At 34.8% G+C, this 24,783-nt stretch overlaps 1 pseudogene; it reads left to right on the plus strand.

The window, feature by feature from the left end:
* Positions 1–947: 947 nt before the first annotated feature.
* Positions 948–23,334, plus strand: LOC101317965 (YEATS domain-containing protein 4-like; annotated as a pseudogene).
* The last annotated feature ends 1,449 nt before the right edge of the window (positions 23,335–24,783 follow it).

The raw sequence follows: 24,783 nt of genomic DNA on the forward strand, positions 1-24,783 counted from the left end.
GGGAGAAAAAAAAAATGGAAGAAGAAGATAAAGTAAAGTAAAGTAAAATAAAATAATTAAATAAAAACTATTTTTTTAAGAAAAAAATTTTAAGTAATTAAAAAAACCCCAAAAACAGACAGACAGAACCCTAGGATGAATGATAAAAGCAAAGCTATACAGACAAAATCACACACAGAAGCATACACACACACACTCACAAAAAGAGAAAAAGGGAAAAAAAATATATCATTGCTTCCAAAGTCCACCTCGTCAATTTGGGGTGATTCATTGTCTATTCAGGTATTCCACAGATGCAGGATTCATCAGGCTGATTGTGGAGATTTAATCCACTGCTCCTGAGGCTTCTGGGAGAAATTTCACCTTTCTTTTCTTTGTTCCCACAGCTTCCAGGGATTAATTTTGAATTTGGCCCCGCCTCTGCCTGTAGGTCACCTGAGGGTGTCTGTTCTTCACTCAGACAGGGTGGGGTTAAAGGAGCAGTTGATTGGGGGACTCTGGCTCACTCAGGCTGGGGGAAGGGAGTGGTATAGATGCGGGGCAAGCCTGCAACAGCAGAGGCCAGTGTGATGTTACACCAGCCTGAGGTGCACCATGCGTTCTCCTGGGAAAGTTGTCCCTGGATCACAGGACCCTGGCAGTGGCAGGCTGCACAGGCTCCCAGGAGGAGAGGTGTGGATAGTGACCTGTGTTTGCACACAGACTTCTTGGTGGCTGCAGCTGCAGCCTTAGCATTTCATCCGCTTCTCTGGGGTACGTGCTGATAGCCATGGCTCACGCCCATCTCTAGAGTTCTTTTAAGAGGCTCTCTTAATCCCCTCTCCTTGCGCACCAGGAAAAAAAGAGGGAAAAAAGTCCCTTTCCTCTTTGGCAGCTCCAGAATTTCCCGAACTCCCTCCCGGCCAACTGTGGCACACTAGTCCCTTCAGGCTGTGTTCATGCAGCCAATGCCAGTCCTCTCCCCGGGATCCGACCGAAGGCGGATCCTCAGCTCCCAGCCCCCAACCGTCCCGGCAGTGAGCAGACAACCTCTCAGGCTGGTGAGTGCTTGTCAACACCAGTCCTCTGTGTGGAAATCTGTCCGCTTTTCCCTCTGCACCCCTGTTGCTGTGCTGTCCTCTTTTGCTCTGAAGCTTCCCCCTTCCACCACCGTCTCCGCCCAGGAAGGGCCTTCCTAGTGTGTGGAAACCTTTCCTCCTTCACAGCTCCCTCCCATTGGCGCAGGTCCTGTCCGTATTCTTTTGTCTCTGTTTTTTTTCTTTTTTCTTTTGCCCTACTCAGGTATGTGGGGAGTTTCTTGCCTTTTGAGAGGTCTGAGGTCTTCTGCTAGCATTCAGTAGGTGTTCTGTAGCAGTTTTTCCACATGTAGGTGTATTTCTGATGTATTTGTGAGGAGGAAGGTGATCTCCATGTCTTACTCTTCCACCATCTTGAAGGTCCTCCTCCAAAAATGTATTGTTTTTGATATGAGGGCGAATTTAGGCTGATTATTTTAATAAAGAGAAGACTCTGGAAACTTTCCTTTCACTTTCCCATTACCTGCCTAATTAGTTTAAAAAAAAGGGCCTGTCAGGAAAGAATATGATCTAGGTGTAGTGGGGGAAACTCAGCAGATCCTAGAAATCAGAGTCCACTCTGTGTCTCACTGTCTCTGTATGGCCCAGTGTACATTTGTTTACCAAATATTTGTTTTTTCATCTCTATGTGAATTGCCTACTTGACATATTGTGTCCCCAAACCCTACCTTCAACTTCTTTTGTCTTTAGATGAAGATGGTATTTAAGATGAAGTCTTAAGCCATTTTGGCAAATTACTCAGTTTTTCTGGGTCTCTCCCATGTACACGTTATTAAATTTTTGTTCGATTTTCTCATAATAATCTGTCTCATGTCAATTTAATTCTCAGAGTAGCCAGAAGAATCTATAAAGGTAGAGAAAATTTTCTCTTTCCCCAACAGACAGTATACACATTGTTAGAGATTTTAAGATGAATATATATCATCATGACTCTGACCTTGAACAGAAACTGAATGTTTAAATGTAGAACATGGAAATAAGGCAGTTTAACATAGTGGTAAATTCTGAAGATTTTTACAGAAAAATGCATGATGGGGCATAAATTCATTCATTGATTTATGCATTTTTATTCAAGAAAAAGAGGGGACATAAATTCTTTCAAGAATGAAGTATCCAGGAGTCAGAGAAGCGTTGTTAGGATTAGATGAAACTTTAGCTTCTTGAAGGACAAGTCGGAGTTTTCCATGTTGGCATTTTTGAGCTGTTCCAGGAAGCAGGAATAGCATAAGAAAAGGAGCAAAAGAATAAAAAAAGCTTTGTATGCTTATAGAATTCAAGGCTGTGTAGGGTTAACCAACTGTAAAGTGCAAGTTGAGAAAAAGTGAAAGATTACACACATGAGATTATTGACAGCAAAATTATCAAGAGTTTTGTACACATACCAAGAAGCTAGATAACTCTGGAATGTTCATGTGATAGTGTCATGATTAACATATCTATTCCAAAAGATCACAAATGGTAATATAGAGACTAAATGGGAGAGGATACTAGTATGGAACAGACATTAACTAGCAAGTTATAGTTCATCTCACCATATAGTTTTTATTAAGCACAGCATATGCAGGGATCTGGGAGTTCACTGTGGGTGCAGTCACTCCATTGATATTTTACCCATTTTTTCCTTCAGTTTCTCCCAGGGCTGACATAGGCAAATTACAATTGAATTATATTAATTCCATATTGGGGGGGGGGAAAGTCACTACCTTAAGCCCCACAAGAGCTTTTCATTTGCTATTCCACTCATATTTGTCCTTCCTTGGGCCCCCCACCAAAATCTTATGGGGATATTGTTCTTACTGCTCTAAGCCTACGGCCAATACATTTTTGGTGAGTGGGTGCCAAAATTATATGCACTGTTAACTATTTTTAATATTAATCCTACTAATCATTTACCTCTCATTTTACATATCCCCCTCTTATTCTTGACTCTTGGCTCTCTGTTTTATCAACTTGCTCTTTTCTCTTTTGACTTTGCATTATGTCTCTCTAGCTACTGGCTTGTTTTATGATCTAACTTGGAGCTATTTGATATTTTCTTTCTGCTTTGGACTAACTTATTAGTACTGTTGACTTCTGAGAACCACTTCTAATTCCTGGCCATAGAAGCACAGGACAGATTTCAGCCAGTTCTCACTTACGGTACACAAAAGATAGGAGATTCTGACAATAGGTAATGCAAAGATGCCCAGGGTTTCTTATATAGCACATTACAAGAAGGATGAGATATAGCAAACAGATTTGAGAGCTACTTAGAAGATAAACTACAATGGATTTATAAATGACTATCTGTGGAGAATTAGAAAGGTAAACTGGCTAGAGTATTGGTTTAGAAGATTATTCTGAGGTCTTTGGTTTTTGATGATTCTGAGGTAGATAGCGTTGTTCTCATTTGACACAAAGAAACCAGGAGAAAATGTTACTTTGGGAAAGAAGAGAGACAGTCAGCTTAATTTTGAAAAAAGTTTAGTTTGAGGGCCTCTGCAACATCACATGACCATGGATTGGCAATACAGATTGAAGAATTATGAGCATGTAGGTAGGAGTTAAATAAATAAAAATATACAATATTGTCTAGGAAGACTATTTGTGGCAAAAGAGAAATGAATCTAGAGAACATTTCCACTTATAAGGTTCATTGAGAAGACAGGACAACATAGAAAAGAAGGAATGGTCAGAGAATTAGGAAGAGTATAAAAGATTCATTGTAGAAACTGATTAAAGATAAAGTTTAGTGAAAGGAGTTGTCAATATTATCAAGCAATGCAGAGTGTCGTGACAAAAAAATGAAAGAACTTCTCTACAGATATAGAGTTATATCAAACCAAATTCAATGCCATGAAGAAGGTGGTAGGCTAATTACATGGGGTTGATGTATAAATAAGATGTGAGAAGAAGGAAACTACACTTTGCTTAAAGAAGCTGTTTCAAGATAAGAAGAAAGCAAGCATGAGATCCTTGTACTTGTTGCTCTTTCCACCTGGAAATCAAAATTAATTTAAACAATAACAAAATATTATAAATAGTTTAAAAACTTGTCTCTAATAACCAAATATGTCCAAGAGAATATGCTACAATTAAAACACAGTCCCTGATTTTAAAGACCTTCAGATTCACTGTAATTTGTGTGCTAGCTAGCAGGTAAACAAGGATTTGTTTTAAAAACACAAGTAAAGCCAATTAAGGAAGAACTATTGTCTGCCATTGAAGTTAATTTCACAATGATAATGTAAATTATATGTTTACATTAATAACAGGGCCATTCTGCTTTGTTTACAAAGGTAGAGAGAAAAATTGGGCTAAATTAACTTCGTTTTGTTTTACTAGCTTCACTTTCTATCCTTCTCCACTCTGATCTCTACCCCAATAGTTTGACTCATAGGTGCTATATTAATAGTTTTTCTTATTCTATAATTTTCTGTATGGTTCAGTCAATGGGGAACTATGGAAAGGATTCATGTGAAGAAGAGTGACATCAGAGTGCTTATTTCTCTGACTTCCTTCCTAAGAGGTCACCTTGGTTTGCCTTGGACCCTCTACTGAAAGTCACAGAACGTATCAAGGTGACTCTTTCTTCCTAGGCTTTGTTAACAATTCCATTTCTCTATCCTGTCAGGCCTTAGAATCTTAACAACTGTGGGATACTGCATTATCCCCCTTTTTTTCTTGCTTACACTCTGCCTACTTCTGTATATATTTCTTTTATCCTTATTTGAGATGTTCTCTGTTTCCTGCTAAGACCCTGACTAATAGAGAAAGCCTCATCTGACTGCTGAGAATCAGAATCAGGCTCTATTGTATGAATAATATTTGAGGAAATTAAGTAGAATGAGGAAATTTAAAGAAGGAACAATAAAAATACTACCTCAAACAATGGCATAAGGATGGTACACTGTAGATTTATATGACTGTAAATAGGTTAGCTTTGATATAGACAATTCATGCTGTGAAAATATGAGAACTAAGAATGTAACTATTTCTTTAAAGCAATGATTGTCAATCAGGGATGATTTTGCACCCAGGGGACATTTGGCAATGTCTGGAGACATTTATGGTTGTTAAGACTTGGAGGTGGGGGTATGGAACAGGAGGAAATGATATTGACATCTAGTGGCTAGAGGCCAGATATGATGCTAAACATCCTACAATGCACAACACAGCACAGAAAAGAACAATCTAGCCTAAAATGTCAATAGTGCCAAAGTTACCAAACCTTATTTGACAGCTAACTTTGGAGTACATTCAGTACTTCTTGACCACTTGCCTTTCCATAAAATCTTAGTTAGGCAGGGAAGATTCATAAATTAATTCAAAAAATACTTACTGATTACATATTTTGTGTACAACACTGTGCAAGTCATTGTATTACAAGAGCATACAAAAAGGAGAGAACTTAGAATCAAATGCCAAAAGAAGTCATTAATTAACTACACAAGTAAATGTAAAATAGAAGCTATGTTAAAGGAGGCTGTTGAAAATATAGCAACTTAAGATGGGGGATGGTAGTTGCTGGTCTAATCAAGGAGGTCAGAAAAGGCTTGCCTGAACAAGAATTCAGTAGGAATTGAGTTAGGTAGGGAAGAAATATGAATACAGAGGAGAGAGCATGTGCAGTGTTTGGAGGTCTGAGCAACTGGCCAATTCCAAATATGTATGTACATAAGTTGTAAAGTATATTATTTCCTTGTTAGAGTATTTTTATTTCATGGTTGCATTTGTGTTTGAAACTGTTTTATCTCCAAAAAGAGTAAATTGTCCAGAACTAAGAACTGTTTCTTATTCCATTCAAAGCTTCCATACGTATGAGTAATGTTCTATAAATGGTACTAATTATAATTAGCTCAATGGCCAATCATGTGCAAAACTCTAGATCCAAAATTTAGGCTCTGAAGTTGTTTGATAACTTCACTCATTTTAAAAAAAGCTTGTGTGCATGTTTATGGAGAGAGATGGGGGTGACAGTTTGAAAAGGAACTGTCTCAAGTTTTCTTAGATGTAATATTCCAGTCTGTTTCATCTCTAGTGCTTGGTTTCAATGATTTGTAGTTCATTAATAAAGACAACAGAGCACAAAACTCCAGTCTAGAGTACTGGTGGGGTGGCAGAAGACCAGGAACTTACCTCCAGCTCGGCTCTAATGACCCTGTGATATACAGAAACTTCCTGAAACTATGTGTCTGTCTCTCTGCTAAAGATGTTTCTAATAATATTCTTATTATAATTTTTAAGGATACAATGACACCATACCTTTGAGGCCATACTAAAATGCATAAAATACTATGTAAATATAAGGGTGTATGCAGCAATTTTAAAATAATAATTGGAAATTCAAAGCTGTATCCACATGAAATCCAAAATATTGGCCAGTATCCAAACAGGATAACAACTATAACGCTTGCAAGGCAGGCGTAAATAAACCCTTGTATGCACAGTTCAAAGACAAGAAAGAAGCTGACTGATTCCCACTATTGAGACTGTGCCATTGAAGGTTATGGAGAGAAGCCCATCTGTGGCAAATAAATCAACATTGGGCTAGCAACAATGTGGCATCTAGACCCTGTGGAAGTTCTGATAGGCCAGATGTATTGGTAATCTCAAATCAGACAACTGTGAAGCCTACTTTATGACAAGTTAAGAATGAAAAATATCCACTTAGAGCTTTAGTTAGAAAAAGCTTCATGAGCACTCCCAAAAATAAAAGTGCAGAGCCAGCCAACTAGAACTGTTGGGACAATTATCAGAAAATGTCCCACATGTTTGCTTAAAAATTGTGAAGATGGATATGGCAAATAACAAATCCTTGACTAATATTTAGGTTTTACCCTTACACAGCTTGGCTAAAGAGTCAGTGAGAGGAAAATGAACTTGTTATATAGATGTGTTTAAGTTCCACAGGCATTTATCAAATACATATTTTGTGCAAGGCACTTTGGTGAAAAATGCAGGAGCAATATTAGGTAATAAAATAATTGCTAATATAAAAGGCAAATTTGGGTGGAAATACCAGTGTAGTAGAGTCAAGAGATCAAGCTCCTACTTCTGATTTCTGCCTAATAGGCTTATGCATCAGGCTGACAACTTACCACTATATACCTGCTTCCTAATTATAAAAAGAAAATAAAGTGGATTAGAAAAAAAAAATAGTAACCACAGAAGGTAAAATTTATTCACTGTCTATTATGTCCTGAAACTATATCAGGAGTCTTTACATCCATCATCTTATTTAATGCTCACAGCAAATGTTTGAGGTAGATACCCATATTAAATTATAAGGAAACTGAAGGAATTTATAGAGCCAAATTCACAAAGTAAGCAAGAGACAGAGCTGGGATTAGTTTTTCTTTACCTACATCTACCCTTTTTCCATTCTAGTATTAAGGAGTTTGGTAAACAAGCGTGTGTTCAATCTTAAAATTATCTCACAAGATTCTATAGATATAAAGCATAATTACATATCAGTTATGTTTTCAGATGAAATATTTTCGTTCATATTCATATAGCCTCCATTATTTCCCTGTTTATTAATATCAAAATAAACATGGATAAATAAACAACAAAAAAAGATCAACTTTGCTACTACTAATGGCTTCTAGATTCACAAGTTTAGGACTTTGTTAGAAAGATTTGAACTTTCAACATTCTCTTTCAACATGTAGCACAATGTTAACTTCAAATGCCATACACTGAAGGAAGTGAAATTTGGTTTGATAAATTCTCTTGCTTTAATTTCATACATTCACAATTTAAAAGTAAAAGAATGAGTGATAAGTCATAACACAGTAAGTCAAATAGACTGTAACAAAGAATACACACAAACAAGGAATGACTTATGAAGATGTGTGCTTTTTTCTCAAAGATGCATAAAATTATATGCTAGTCTAAGTATTAAGTTGAGGAGATAATAACTGACATCTCATATCTAATAATGTAAAGTTATAAATCAGATAATTTTATACCTCCACAGATATATTAATGTAAAAGTCCATTTGAAGCAGTGGGATTTTAATAATGATATTCATATCAAATTCTTCTCCTAGGTGAATCTCTTGCTAAAGCTAGTTTAAATCCTCTTTGTTTTCTTTTTTCTCTTTCATTATAGGGAGAAAAAATTAAGGAGAAAAATTGTAAGAAAAGAAAAATACACACCTCATAATATCACTTCTTTATTTATAAAATTTTAACAAGTTATGTTTGTATCTGATAGCCATGTTCAGATGATCATGTATATGAAGTTAAACTAACTTCTGCTTTCAGGCTAAAGAAAAAATATTGGATTGGACCATTCTCATCAATTCTGCTAATTGTTGGAGTTTGACATTTTGCACACATAATCAGTTTTATAATTTTGATTGAATCATAATTGTGTTTAGTCCAATAACTTGATGATTTAGTTAAACTTGTGTTTCTCAATTTAATGAAAAATAAGTCACTACAGGTTTTTTTTTTTTTTTTTAGGTTGGTCAAAGTCATTTCCATATATATATATATATATATATATATATATATATATATATATATATATATACATATACATATATTTCATTAAGACAAAACAAGCATTAATTATAGGGAGAAAATGAAACAAATAAAAGATAAAAGTAAAATGCATAAAGTCAAATTCCTTCCATAGTGCCTTAAACATAAGCTTGATGTAGATTATAAATTTAGCTCTAACCTTTTAACAGACAGTTCAAACAGGGAGATCAACCACATAAGTCAAGGTCTTTATGATAGAAATTAAATGATTACTTGGTGAAAATAAAATATTTCTAGTACTAGGACCAAAGAGAAATTTTTTCCAAAGAAGTAGTGCATTTAGCCAATGTCCCCTAAAACTTCCACCCTAAAAGTATCCACCATAGGAACACTACTGCATTACTTTGGCTAGAATATGTATGATTAAATAATATATGGACAAAGCATTCCATAGATAATTATAGCCCAATTTACTTAAGTATATGGTTGTAAAAATGCTAAAAAAAGTATGAGCAAATAAACTTTACCAGTATGTAAAATAATACCAATATCAGTAACAGTAGTAAAGAACTCTAATCAAAATTACAGTTTTGGGGCTTCCCTGGTGGTGCAGTTGTTGAGAGTCTGCCTGCCGATGCAGGGGACATGGGTTTGTGCCCCGGTCCAGGAAGATCCCACGTGCCGTGGAGCGGCTGGGCCCGTGAGCCATGACTGCTGAGCCTGCGCATCCACAGCCTGTGCTCTGCAATGGGAGAGGCCACAGCAGTGAGAGGCCCACACACCACAAAAAAAAGAAAAAAAAATTACAGTTTTAATTGTATGCCTTGTACAACAGTCTGTGTGTGTGTGTTTATAAATATATGTATATATGTACATATATTATATATATATATATATATATACACACACATTGCCACAATTTCTAAATAAAATTGATAGTTTTTTTTTTAATGGAACAAAAAGGTATTGAATGTGTTCAGCTGAAGACTTGGGATTGTGTATCATACATTCTGGGTCTATCTGATTCTATGGAGTCTCTGTCTTATATTGTCTTTGAGCTATTTTACAACTCCATAATTTGTGGAAAACTGATTTACTGCAAATAATTCTTGAATATATAATAACATGATTTGTGTCTTGTGGAATGTATTTTATTATTGCACTGTGAATTTACCTGTTTGGCATATCTTTGTAAATTCATTTCAGCATTGCTTATTGACTATATGTGTGGTACTATTAATTCTCATTTGAATCAGTTGTAACACTTTGCTGGCTTCCTCATGAATTAGTTAAATAAAATCATGACAAATGTTCATTATATATTTGTATGAGTCAGGACTTCACCTTTTCTTATATGTATTTATGAGTACTTAATGAGGTAAGCACTCTTTGACACTCATAGAGATATTAAGTAACTTCTCCAAAGCTAAGGAAAAATCTCACTGGTAAAGGCAAACATACAGTAAGGTAATAGATCAACCAATTTCAAAACTAGGAGAAATATTAAGTACAAAATTAGAAAAATCATCTCTGTCCACAATAAGAGGTTAAGAAGCACACAAAACCAAACGTAAATTATGATATCAGAAATATTAAATGTGGGAGAGGGGAGTAAAAATGCTGGATTGTTAAAATGTGTTTGAACTTAGGAGATCTTCAACCTAAAATAATCATGTGTGTGTGTATATATATATATATATGTGTGTGTATATATATCCACATATATATTTCTATATATAGTCTTCATATAAACAAAAATCTATAACTGGCATGTACACAAAAAAAGAGAAAGAAATTCGAGCATAACACTAAACATAATCATTAATTCACAAGTGAAGGGAGAAAAAGAAGAAGAAAGAAAGAAAAAAGAACTACAAAAAAATGAAAATAATTATTAAAATGGCAATAAGTACATACCTATCAATAATTACTTTAAATGTAAATGGATCAAACTCTCCAGTCAAAAGATATGGTCTCAGAATAAATATTTTTTTAAAAGACCCATATATATCTGCCCACACACTTCTCACTTCAGATTTAAAAACACACACAGACTGAAAGTGATGGGATAGAAAAAGATATTTTATGCAAATGCAAATGCAAATAAAACTGGGGTATCAATACTTATATCAGATGAAATAGACTTTAAAACAAAGACTATAACAAGAGAAAGAGAAGGACATTACATAATGATAAACAGAGGAATCCAACAAGAAGATATAACATTTGTAAATATATATGCATTCAGCATAGGAGCACCTAATGCATACAGGGTATATTAACAGGCATAAATGGAGAAATTGACAGTAATATTTTAATAGTAGGGGACTTTAACAACTTACTTATATGAATGGAAAGATTATCCAGACAAAAATATCAATAAGCAAACAAGGAAACATTGGATTTAAATCACACATTAGACCAGATGGGATATATATATAGATAGATAGAGAGAGAGAGAGAGAGAGAGAGAGAGAGAGCATTCCATCTGAAAGAAGCAGAATAAAAATTCTTTTCAAGTGTACATGGAACATTCTCCAGGATAAATTACATGCTAGTCCACAAAATATCTCAATAAATTTAAGAAGATTGAAATCATATCAAGCATCTTTTCTGACACACTGCTATGAGACTACAAGTCAAGTAAAGTAAAAACCTGCAAAGAACCCATGGAGGCTAAACAGTACACTACTAAATATCTAATGGATCAGTGAAGAAATCAAAGAGGAAATTACAAAAAAAAAAATACCTGGAGACAAATGAAAACAAAAACACAATGATCCAAAATATATGGGAACCAGCTAAAGAAGTTCTAAGAGGGAAGATTATAGTAATAAAAGTCTACCTCCAGAAACAAGGAAAATTGCAAATAAACAACCAAACTTCACACCTAAAGGAACTAAAAATAGAAGAACAATGTTTGTATAAGGAAATAAATCATAAAGAGCAGAGCAGAAATAAATGACAAAGAGATTGAAAAAATAATAGAAAAGATCAGTGAAACTAAGAGCTGGTTCTTTGACAACATTATAAAGAAAATTAACAAACACTTAGCCAGACTTATTATGAAAAAAAAAAAAAAAGAAAAGAAAAGAAAAAGAGAGATGCCCCAAATCAATAAAATCAGAAATGAAAGAAAAGTTATAACTGACACCATAGAATTACAAAGGATCATAAGATATTACTATAAGCAATAAATTGACAACCCACAAGAAATGGATAGATTCCTAAAATGTACAATCTTCCAAGACTGAATCAGGAAGAAATAGGAAATATGACCAAACAGTTTACCAGTATTGAAATTGAACCAGTAATAAATACATCCCAACAAACAAATCCAAGACCACAAGCCTTCACAGGTGAATTCTACCAAACATTTAAAGAAGAGTTAACATCTATGCTTCTCAAATTATTCCAAAAAACTGAAGAGAAAGGAATACTTCCAAGCTGATTCTCCAAGGACAACAACACCCTGACACAAAAACCAGTCAAAGACACCACAAAAAAGAAAATTACAGGCCAATATCACTGATGAAAATAGATACAAAAACCCTCAACAAGATATTAGTAAACCAAATTCAACACACTATGTGAAAAGAATCATACACCATGATCAAGTGAGATTTATGTCATAGATACCAGAGACCTCAGTATCTGTAAGTCAATCAATATGATACACCACATTAACAAGTTGAAGAGTAAAAATCTCAATAGATTCAGAAAAAGCTGTAGATGAAATTCAACATCCATTTATGATAAAAACTCTCCACAAAGTGGTTACAAAGGGAACATACCTCAGCATAATAAAGGCCATATGTGGCTAATATCATGCTCAACAATGAAAAGCTAAAAGCATTTCCTCAAAGATCAGGAACAACACAAGGATGCCCACTCTCACTATTTTTTTACATATCATTGGAAGTTCTAGATACAACAATCAGACATGAAAAAGAAATAAAAGGAATTCCATTGGAATTGGAAAGGAAGATGTAAAACTGTCATTGTTTGCAGATGATATGATACTATATATAGCAAATTCTTGGAAAGGAAGAGGGAAGAAGTAAAGGAAAGGAAAAAGTAAAACTGTCATTGTTTGCAGGTGATATGATACTATATATAGCAAATTCTTAAGATGCTACCAAAAAGGCTATTAGAACTAATAAATACATTCAGTAAGGTTGCAGGATACAAAATTAATATACAGAAATATGTTGCATTTCTATACACTAATAACAAACTATTAGAAAGTAAAATTAAGAAAGCAATACCATTTACAATTGCATCTAAAAGAATAAAGTACGTGGGAAGAAATCTAACCAAGGAGGTAAAAGACCTGTACTTGGGAAACTATAAGACATTGATGAAAGAAATTGAAGATGACAAAAACAGTTGAAAAAATATATGGTGTTCATGGATTGATAGAATTAATATTGTTAAAATAACCATATTCCCCAGGGAAATTTACAGATTCAGTGCAATCTCTATCAAAATACCAATGACATTTTACACAGAGCTGGAACAGATAATTCTAAAACTTAAGTGGAAAGAAAAAAGACCCTGAATAGCCAAAACAATCTTAAGGAAAAAAAAAAAGAACAAAGCTGAAGGTATCTTGCTCCCTGTTTTTGGGCTATACTACAAAGCTACAGTAATCAAAACAATATGGAACTGGCACAAACACAGACACATAGATCAAGGGAACAGAGTAGAGAGCCCAGAAATAAACTCATGCTTATATGGTCAATTAATCTATGACAAAGGAGGCAAGAATAAACAGAACTTCTGCAATAAATGGTATTGGGCAAACAGGACAGCTACATGCAAAAGAATCAAACTGGACTACTGTCTCACAACATATACAAAAAATAAAACCAAAATGTATTTAAAACTTAAATGTAGGACCTGAAACCATAAAACTCCTAGAAGAAAACATAGGCAGAATGATTTTTGACATTGGTCTTAGCAATATTCTTTTGGATCTATCTCCTCAGACAAGGAAAACAAAAGCAAAAATAAACAAATGATACTACATCAAACTAAAAACTTTTCCACAGTGAAGAAAACTATGGACAAAACAAGAAGATAGCTTGCTAATGGGTAAATATTTTTGCAAGCAATATATCTGATAAGGGGTTAATATCCAAAATATACAAAGAACTCATACAACTCAACATCAAAAAAACAACTTGATAAAAATAGGCATAGGATCTAAGTAGACATTTTCTCAAGAAAGACATACAGATGGCCAACAGACACATGAAAATATTCTCAGCATCAATAATCATCAGGAAAATGCAAATCAAAACTACAATGATAATTCTATTTTTAGTTAGTTTTTTTTTTTTCCCAGCAATCCCACTACTGAGAAAACTATAATTCAAGAAGGCACATACACCCCAATGTTCATTGCAACACTATTTATAATAGTCAGGTCATGGAAGCAACCTAAATGTCCATTGATGGATGGATAAAGAAGATGTGGTATATACAGTGGAATATTACACAACCATAAAAAGGAATGAAATTGGGTCATTTGTAGAGATGTGGATGGACCTAGAGACTGTCAGACAGTGAAGTAAGTCAGAAAGAGAAAAACAAATATTGCTTATGAACACATATATGTGGAATCTAGAAAAATGGTACAGATGAAACTGTTTGCAAGGAAGAAATAAACAGAAGCAGAGGACAAACATACGAACACCAAGGGGGGAAAGGGGGGGTGGGATGAATTAGGAGACTGGGATTGACATATATACACTAATAAGTATAAAACTGATAATTAATGAGAACCTGCTGTATATCACAGGGAACTCTATTTAATGCTCTGTGGTAACCTAAAAGGGAAGGAAATTCAAAACAGATGGGATATATGTATACATATAGCTGATTCACTTCACTGTACAGCAGAAACTAACACAATATTATAAAGCAACTATACCCCAATTAAAACACACACACACACACACACACACACACAATGAGATACCACATGGTACATGTCAGAATGGCTATATCAAAAAGATAAAAGTAAGAAGTTTTGGTGAGGATGTGGAGCAAAGGGAATCTTTGAGTGCTGTTGGTGGGATTGTAAATTGGTGCAGACTCTTTGGAAAACAGTATGGAATGTTCCTCAAAAATTAAAAAGAGAACTGCCATATGATCTAGTAATTTATCTTTTGGGTGTTTACCTGAAGAAAACAGAAACTCTAATTATAAATAATGCATGTATTCCAATGTTTTTTGCAGCATTATATATAATAGACAAGAAATGGAAGCAACCTGTGCCCATAGATGAGTGGATAAAAAAGTTGTGACATATATATATATATATATATCAAGGGAACAGAGTAGAGAGCCCAGAAATAAATAAGTGAGGAAGATTAAGAGGTCCTGTTATAAAATAAATGAAACACAAGGATGTAATGTACAGCACAGGGAGTATAGCCAATAATATTGTGATAACTTTGTATAGTGACAAATGTTAACTAGATTGTCATGTTGGCCATTTTGTAATGCATAAAAATATTGAATAACTATGTTGTACACCTGAAAGTAATATAATATTTTAAGTCAATTACATTTCAATAAAAAAGCAAGAATGTGTGAAAGAATTATCACCCCAACAATTTAATATTATACAGGAAGTCCAGGCAGTATCAAGATTAAAAAGACATTTCACAGTTGGAATAAATATGCTATTTATAAATATCATTATGATTATCTATATAGAATATACTAAGATTTTTGAGAAGGAATAAAAGAATTAGTAGAAACGGGGCTTCCCTGGTGGCGCAGTGGTTGAGAGTCTGCCTGCCAATGCAGGGGACGCGGGTTTGTGTCCCAGTCCGGGAGGATACCACGTACCACAGGGCGGCTGGGCCCGTGGGCCATGGCCACTGAGCCTGTGTGTCTGGAGCCTGTGCTCTGCAGTGGGAAAGGCCACAACAGTGAGAGGCCCACGTACCGCAAAAAAAAAAAAAAAAAAAATTAGTAGAACTCAGCAAATTTTTTGGATATAATATACATTATCAAATATCAATAGTATTTTTACTATTTTTTACACATACTAATAAAAATTATAAAAATAAAATATGAAAAAATAAATTCATGTTAGCAAAATAAACTATAAACTATATACTATTCCTGATATACTCAGGAACAAATACAACAAAACTATAGGTATTTAAAAGAGAAAATTACAATATATTTTTGAAAACTTACAAGAGAATAATGATTATGATAGTTACTGGGTTATTTAAAATGTGTCAGTTCTCCAAATTCACATGAAAATGTCCAAGCATGCAAATCTTATTTTTATTTATTTATTTATTTATTTATTTATTTATTTATTTATTTATTTATTTATTTTTGGCTGTGTTGGGTCTTCGTTACTGTGAGAGGGCTTTCAGTAGTTGCAGCAAGTAGGGGCCTCTCTTCATCGTGGTGCACGGGCCTCTCACTGTTGTGGCCTCTCTTGTTGTGGAGCACAGGCTCCAGATGCTCAGGCTCAGTAGTTGTGGCTCATGGGCCTTGTTGCTCTGCGGCATGTGGGATCTTCCCACGCCAGGGCTCGAGCCCGTGTCCCCTGCATTGGCAGGCAGATTCTCAACCACTGTGCCACCAGGGAAGCCCCAAGCATGCAAATCTTAAAGCAAACAAAAATCAAAGAGAGAAGACTTGCCCTAGTGAGTTCAAGGTTTAGTATAATGCTATCTTTCCACAGTAATTAGAACAGAATAATGTTGGTGCAAGGATGATCAGAAGAGACACTGACAATTGTACGGACAATGTTATACTTTAGAAGATGTAGTAGAAATTTGGGGGTAAAATAAGAATGCTTTAACAAACTGTGTTTGAGAAAATTGCCTTTCTTTTTTATATACAACAGGTTCTTATTAGTTATCCATTTTATACATATTAGTGTATATATGTCAATCCCAATCTCCCAATTCATCACACCACCACCACCCCACCTCCACTTTCCCCACTTGTGTCCATGTTTGTTCTCTACATCTGTGTCTCAATTTCTGCCCTGCAGACTGGTTCATCTGTAGCATTCTTCTAGGTTACACCTATATGCGTTAATATACAATATTTGTTTTTCTCTTTCTGACTTACTTCACTCTGCATGATAGTCTCTAGGTCCATCCATGTCTCTACAAATGACCCAATTTCATTTTTTTTATGGCTAAGTAATATTCCATTGTATATATGTACCACACGTCTTTACCCATTTGTCTGTCAATGGGCATTTAGGTTGCTTCAATGATCTGGCTACTGTAAATAGTGCTGCAATGAGCATTGGGGTTCATGTGTCTTTTTGAATTATGGTTTTCTCAAAAACCATGGGTATATGCCCAGTGGTGGGATTGCTAGGTCATATGGCAATTCTATTTTTTGTTCTTTAATAACCTCCATACTGTTCTCCATAGTGACTGTACCAATTTCCATTTCCACCAACAGTGCAAGAGGGTTCCCTTTTCTCTTTCTTTGTAGATTTTTTGATGATGCCCATTCTAACTGGTGTGAGGTGATACCTCATTGTAGTTTTGATTTGCATTTCTCTAATAATTAGTAATGTTGAGCAGCTTTTCATGTGCTTCTTGGCTATCTGTATGTCTTCTTTGGAGAAATGTCTATATAGGTCTTCCTCCCATTTTTGGATTGGGTTTTTTTTTTTTTTAATATTGAGCTGCATGAGCTGTGTATATATTTTGGAGATTAATCCTTTGTCCATTGATTCATTTGCAAATATTTTCTCCAGTTGTGTGGGTTTTCTTTTTGTTTTGTTTGTAGTTTCCTTTGCTTTGCAAAAGCTTTTAAGTTTCATTAGGTCCCATTTGTTTATTTTTTTTTTATTTCCATTATTCTAGGAGGTGGATCAAAAAAAGATCTTGCTGTGATTTATGTCAAAGAGTATTCTTCCTATGTTTTCCTCTAAGAATTTTATAGTGTCCGGTCTTACATTTAGGGCTCTAATGCATTTTGAGTTTATTTTTGTGTATGGTGTGAGGGAGTGCTCTAATTTCATTCTTTTATATTTAGCTATCCAGTTTTCCCAGCACCACTTATTGAAGAGGTTGTCTTTTCTCCATTGTATATCCTTGCCTCCTTTGTCATAAATTAGTTGACCATAGGTACATGGGTTTGTCTCTTGGCTTTCTATCCTGTTCCATTGATCTATATATCTGTTTTTGTATCAGTACCATACTGTCTTGATTACTGTAGCTTTGTAGTGTTGTCTGAAGTCAGGGAGTCTGATTCCTCCAGCTCCGTTTTTTTTCCCTCAAGACTGCTTTGGCTATTCGGGGTCTTTAGTGTCTCCACAAAAATTTTAAGATATTTTGTTCTAGTTCTGTAAAAAATGCCATTCATAATTTGATAGGGATTGCATTGAATCTGTAGATTGCTTTGGGTAGTATAGTCATTTTCACAATATTGGTTCTTCCAATCCAAGAACATGGTAGGTCTCTCCATCTGTTGATATCATTTTTAATTTCTTTCATCAGTGTCTTATAGTTTTCTGCATACAGGTCTTTTGTCTCCCTAGGTAGGCTTATTCCTAGGTATTTTATTCTTTTTGTTGCAGTGGTAAATAGGAGTGTTTCCTTAATTTCTCTTTCAGTTTTTTGACCATTAGTGTATAGGAATGCTAGAGATTTCTGTGCATGAATTTTGTATCCTGCAACTTTACCCAATTAATTGATTAGCTTGAGTAGTTTTCTTGTGGCATGTTTAGGATTGCTATGTATAGTATCATGTCACCTGCAAACATTAACAGTTTTACTTCTTCTTTTCCAATTTGTATTCATTTTATTTCTTTTTCTTCTCTGATTGCCATGGCTAGGACTTCCACTGCTATGCTGAGTAATATTGGCAAGAGTGGACATTCTTGTCATGTTCCTGATCTTAGAGGAAATGTTTTCAATTTTTCACCATTGAGAATGATGTTTGCTGTGGGTTTGTCATATATGGTCCTTATTATGTTGAGGTAGGTTCCCTCTATGCCCACTTTCTGGAGAGTTTTTATAATAAATTGGTGTTGAATTTTGTCAAAAGCTTTTTCTGCATCTATTGAGATGATCATATGGTTTTGTTCTTCAATTTGTTAATATGGTGTATCACATTGATTGATTTGTATATATTGAAGAATCCTTGCATCCCTGGCATAAATCTTACTTGATCATGGTGTATGATACTTTTAATGTGTTGTTTGATTTTGTTTGCTAGTATTTTTTTGAGGATTTTTGCATCTATATTCATCGGTGATATTGGTCTGTAGTTTTCTTTTTTTGTGGTATCTTTGTTTGGTTTTGGTATCAGGGTGATGTTGACCTCATAGAATGAGTTTGGGAGTGTTTCTTCTACAAATTTTTGGAAGAGTTTGAGAAGGATGGGTATTAGCTCTTCTCTAAATGTTTGATAGAATTCACCTGTGAAGCCATCTGGTCCTGGATTTTTGTTTGTTGGAAGATTTTTAATCACACTTTCAATTTCATTACTTGAGATTTCTCTGTTCATATTTCCTCTTTCTTCCTGGTTCACCCTTGGACATTTGTCTATTTCTTCCAGGTTGCCCATTTTACTGGCATAGAGTTGCTTGTAGTAGTCTCTTAGGATGCTTTGAATTTCAGTGTCTGTTGTAACTACTCCTTTTTCATTTCTAATTTTATTGATTTGAGTCCTCTCCCTCTTTTTCTTGATGAGTCTGGCTAATTTTTTTTTTTTTTTTTTTTTTTTTTTTTTTTTTTGCAGTAGCAGGCCTCTCACTGTGGTGGCCTCTCCCGTTGCAGAGCACAGGCTCTGGACACGCAGGCTCAGCAGCCATGGCACACGGGCCCAGCTGCTCCGTGGCATGTGGGATCTTTCCGGACCGGGGCATGAATCTGTGTCCCCTGCATCGGCAGGCGGACTCTCAACCACTGCACCACCAGGGAAGCCCTGGCTAATTGTTTATCAATTTTATTTATCCTCTCAGAGAACCAGCTTTTAGTTTCATTGATCTTTGGTATTGTATTGTTTGTTTCTATTTCATTTATTTCTGCTCTGATCTTTATGATTTATTTCCTTCTACTAAATTTGGGTTTTTCTTTTTCTTCTTTCTCTAGTTCCTTTAGTAGTAAGGTTATTTTTTTTATTTGAACTTTTTCTTGTTTCTGGAGGTAGGCTTGTATTGCTATAAATTTCCCTGTCTGAACTTCTTTTGCTTCATCCCATAGGTTTTGGATCATCATGTTTTCATTGTAATTTGTCTGTAAGTATATTTTGATTTCCTCTTTGATTTCTTCAGTGATCTCTTGGTTATTTAGTAATGTAATGTTTAGCCTCCATGTGTTTTATGTTTTTTTTTCCCATAATTGATTTCTAATCTCATAGTGTGGTAAGAAAAGATGCTTGATATGATTTCAGTTTTCTTAAATTTACTGAGGCTTGATTTGTGAGCCAAGATGTGATCTATCATGGAGAATGTTCCATGCACGCTGAGAAGAAAGTGTGATCTGCTGTTTTGGGATGGAATGTCCTATAATTATCAATTAAATCTATATGGTCTACTGTGTCATTTATAGCTTGTGTTTCTTTATTAATATTCTATTGGGATGATCTGTCCATTGGTGTAAGTGAGGTGTTAAAGTCCCCCACTATTATTGTGTTACTGTTGATTTCCTCCTTTATAGCTGTTAGCAGTTGCCTTAAGTATTGTTCCTATGTTGGGTACATATATATTTATAATTTTTATATCTTCTGCTTGGATTGATCCCTTGATCATTATGTAGTGTCCTTTCTTGTCTCCTGTAACTTTCTTTATTTTAAAGTCTATATTATCAGATATGAGTCTTGCTATTCCAGCTTTCTTTTGATTTCCATTTGCATGGAATATCTTTTTCCATCCCCTCACTTTCAGTCTGTATGTGTCCCTACATATGAAGTGGGTCTCTTATAGACAGCATATATATGGATCTTGTTTATGTATCCATTCAGCAAGCCTGTTTCTTTTGGTTGGAGCATTTAATCCATTCACCTTTAAGGTAATTATTGATATGTATGCTCCTATTACCATTTTCTTAATTGGTATGCATTTGTTTTGTTGGTACTTTTCTTCTCTTGTGTTTCCCACTTAAAGAAATTCCTTTAGCATTTTTGTAGAGCTGGTTTGGTGGTGCTGAATTCTCTTAGCTTTTGCTTGTCTGTAAAGCTTTTGATTTCTCCATCAAAACTTAATGAGATCCTTGCTGGGTAGGGTAATCTTGGTTGTAGTTTCTTCCCTTTCATCACTGTAGTTATGTCATTCCACTCCCTTCTGGCTTGTAGTTTCTGCTGAGGAATCAGGTGTTAACATTATGGGAGTTTCCTTGTATGTTATTTGTCATTTTGCCCTGGTTGCTTTCAATCATTTTTCTTTGTCTTTAATTTTTGTCAGTTTGATTACTATATGTCTTCATGTGTTTCTCCTTGGGTGTATCCTGCCTGGGATTCTCTGCACTTCCTGGACTTGGGTGGCTATTTCCTTTCCCATGTTAGGGAAGTTTTTGACTATAATCTCTTCAAATATTTTCTTGGGTCCCTTCTCTCTCTCTTCTCCTTCTGGGACCCCTATAATGCATATGTTGTTGTGTTTAATGTTGTCCCAGCAGTCTCAGGCTGTCTTTATTTCTTTTCATTCTTTTTTCTTTATTCTTTTCTGTGGCAGTGAATTCCACCATTCTGTCTTCCAGGACACTTATCCCTTCTTCTGCCTCAGTTATTCTGCTATTGATTCTTTCTAGTGTATTTTTCATTTCAGTTTTTGTATTGTTCACATCTGTTTGTTTGTTCATTAATTCTTCTAGGTGTTTGTTCTTTAATTCTTCTAGGTCTTTGTTAAACATTTCTTGCATCTTCTTAATCTTTGCTTTTCTGAGGTCCTGGATCATCTTTGCTATCATTATTCTGAATTATTTTTCTGGAAGATTGCCTATCTCCACTTCTTTTCATTGTTTTTCTGGGTTTTTATCTTGTTCCTTTGTCTTGTACATAGACCTCTGCCTTTTCATCTTGTCTGTCTTTCTGTGAGTGCAGTTTTTGTTCCACAGGCTGCAGGATTGTAGTTATTCTTGTTTCTGCTTGAGACAGTTGGCTTTCTATTTGGAAGAAAAAAGCAAAATAGCATTTTATTCCTGTATTGAATCAAATACAAAATAAATATCAATTGGGTTAAAGACTCAAGAAGCAAAACTTCGTAACGTTTAGTAGAAATTATAAGAGATTGACTTTAAGATCTCAGGTAGTAAAAGATCTCTTAACTCAGACTCAAAAGAAAATAATCATACACAAAATAAGACTTATTTTTGTATAAACTTCAAACACTTCATAATAAAGGAATCCAAGAACACTAAAAATTAAAAGATAAGTAACAACCTATGTAAATATATTTGCTTCATAAAACAAACAAGGAATTAATTTTGGGGAAAAAATGTATGACCTCCCACATGAATCAGTAGGAAAAGGAAATGCAACACAATAGAAAGTAGATATAGGCTATGAATAAGCAATTCACAGAAGAATAAAATGTAATTTTTACTAAGCATATGAAGTTGTTCAATCTCATAAGAATAGAGAAAAATATAAAATAAAACTATAATGAAGAATGCTGCCCATGTTGAGGATTTGGTGGTTCCTCAGTGTCCTGAGTCCTGCTGGCTTATTCTCCTTTAGCCAGAAACCCTCCTCCTGAGCCTGTGTGGGAGGAGCAGGGCCTCTGAGGGATGCTGTGAGCCTGCTGGCCCTGGTCTCTCCTTAGCAGTGGAGGCTTTTCAGTAGGACAATTTGTTCAAGAGAAGGGCCGAATTTGGGCTTGACTCTGGCAGGAGAGTGAAGGAGGTTACTATCATTAAACCAATAGTTTATGGTAATGTTGCTCAATATTTTGGAAAGAAAATAGAAGAGGATGTTCACACCCATCAGTGGACAGTATATATAAAATCATATATTCAATAGAAATGAGGATATTTCAGCGTATGTGAAGAAAATCCATTTTAAATTACATGAAAGTTATGGCAGTCCTTTTAGAGTTGTTACTAAGCCTCCATATGAAATTACTGAAACAAGATAGGGTGAATTTGAAATAATCATCAAAATATTTTTCATTGATCCTAATGAAAGACCTTAATCTTGTAATATTTATTAAAGCTATTTCAATCAAACACCAAAGCAATGCTGGGAAAAAAGTCAGTGGTTTCAGAGTTCTATGATGAAATGACATTTCAAGACCCAACAGCAATAATGCACCAGTTATTAACATCTTGTCAGCTTACTTTAGGAGCCTATAAGCATGAAACAGAATTTGCAGAACTTGAAGTGAAAACCAGAGAAAAATTAGAAGCTGAGGGAAAAAAAAAAAAGAAAAAGAAAACAAGCTTTAACTGAGACAAAGTGAGATAGTAGCATTGACATATATACACTACCAAGTGTAAAATAGATAGTGAGAAGCAGCTGCATAGCACATAGAGATCAGCTTGGTGCTTTGTGACCACCTAGAGGGGTGGGATAGGGAAGGTGGGAGGGACACGCAAGAGGGAGGGGACATGGCGATATATGTATACATATAACTGATTCACTTTGTTATACAGCAGAAACTAACACACCATTTTAAAGCAATTATACTCCAATAAAGATGTTAAAAAACAAACAAACAAGCTTTGAAATTGCAGAGCTTAAAGAAAGATTAAAAGCAAGTTGTGACACTATAAATTGTTTAAAAAATGAAATCAAGAAACTTGAAGAAGATGATCCGACAAAAGTAATATAAACAGTTCTGAAGAGAACTCAATAATAAGGGAAACTAAAAATAAGATAGAAGTTAGAGAGATGGACTACAAATGCTGTGATGTTTCTTAGAAAAACTGCATGTATAGTTGTTTACCATAGATTTCTCAGCAATGAAGTCAAAGTATTTGTACTTTACAAGCAATCTTTAAGGTGAAATGTATGTGTATAAAAAGAATGAATGCTGTATAGGCACTTAATCAATGCATTTTGGGGTAGTTCTATGATATTAAGCACAATTTTAAAACACTTCTATTGCATTGTATGTGTAGCTTATCCTTTTGACAGGCATCAAAATTTCACTATAAAGTATAACTTGTAAAAATTTTGTACTTCCTTAGTAGTTAGAATTAGTGGTAACATTAATGTGCATATTTAATTTCTTAAGTTCTTACCTGCCCCTATCCCATATCTTTTGTATCTGATGTGCCCAGTGTTCAATAAGCCTTCAATAAGTGTAGTTTACAGAAAAAAAAATACACTGAGATACCATTTCATCCCCATCACATTAAGAAAAAAAAAAAAAGGAACAATTGGACAGTACAGAATGTTGATAAGAATGTATTTTGGTAACGAACTCTGAGACCCTGCTGACAATAACATACATTTTTACAACTTTGGAGAGTGGTTTGTTAATATAAACACAAAATATTTGTATACTTATATATATATAAATTCTATAGAGTGCTATTATTATCAAACTGTTACAGCAGTTGTTAAAATAAAACTCACACTTGTGTGCTACTAGAATAAATATATTATCTTGAACATTACTTGGAACATCCTTAAAAATCACCTGTTTGCAACATATATACTTAGGTGACTTGTTTAATTTACCAGTAAGTTTCTCAACTGCCACTCAGTTATATGATGAGAGGCTTCTATTTAGAGTGATAACTTTGTTTTTAGAACAGTTGTCATGTAGCCCTTCACTTTGGCAGAAATTAACAAAAGCAGTTGGCTATTAAAGCAATGAAATTTGTAGAGTTAGTGTAAGAAATCAATAAGCCAAGTTGGATATTAATGGCCCAAGACCCTTCATGGCATGAGAACTGAAACTTGGTGGTATCTTGAAAGGACCCTCAACATCAATTCCAGGGAAACAAATGTGGAAAGTCAAGGGAATTGTCATCATGGCCTGGAGACTAAAGATTTATAGAATCCTGCTCTCCCATGGGAAACAGACTGAAAACTGAAAAAGCCTAGCCTCAGCCTTGTCATGTTACCAAAAAATTAAATCTATGTTCTAGAAGTGAAATTAGCATCCTTCTTTTTAGGCTCTGATATTCAGGAGAGGAATACACTATCTAAAATAAGTCTTGAAAAACTAAGAGTTTCTTCCAACAAGGGCATAGCTGTTGCCAGTTTTAAGAAGCCTTTTCACCCTGGTCTATTGGAAGTGAGCACTGAGAGAAATTCCTTGGGACCCTGC

The sequence above is a fragment of the Tursiops truncatus genome, chromosome 13, assembly GCF_011762595.2.
Source record: "Tursiops truncatus isolate mTurTru1 chromosome 13, mTurTru1.mat.Y, whole genome shotgun sequence".
Classification (NCBI taxonomy): domain Eukaryota; kingdom Metazoa; phylum Chordata; class Mammalia; order Artiodactyla; family Delphinidae; genus Tursiops; species Tursiops truncatus.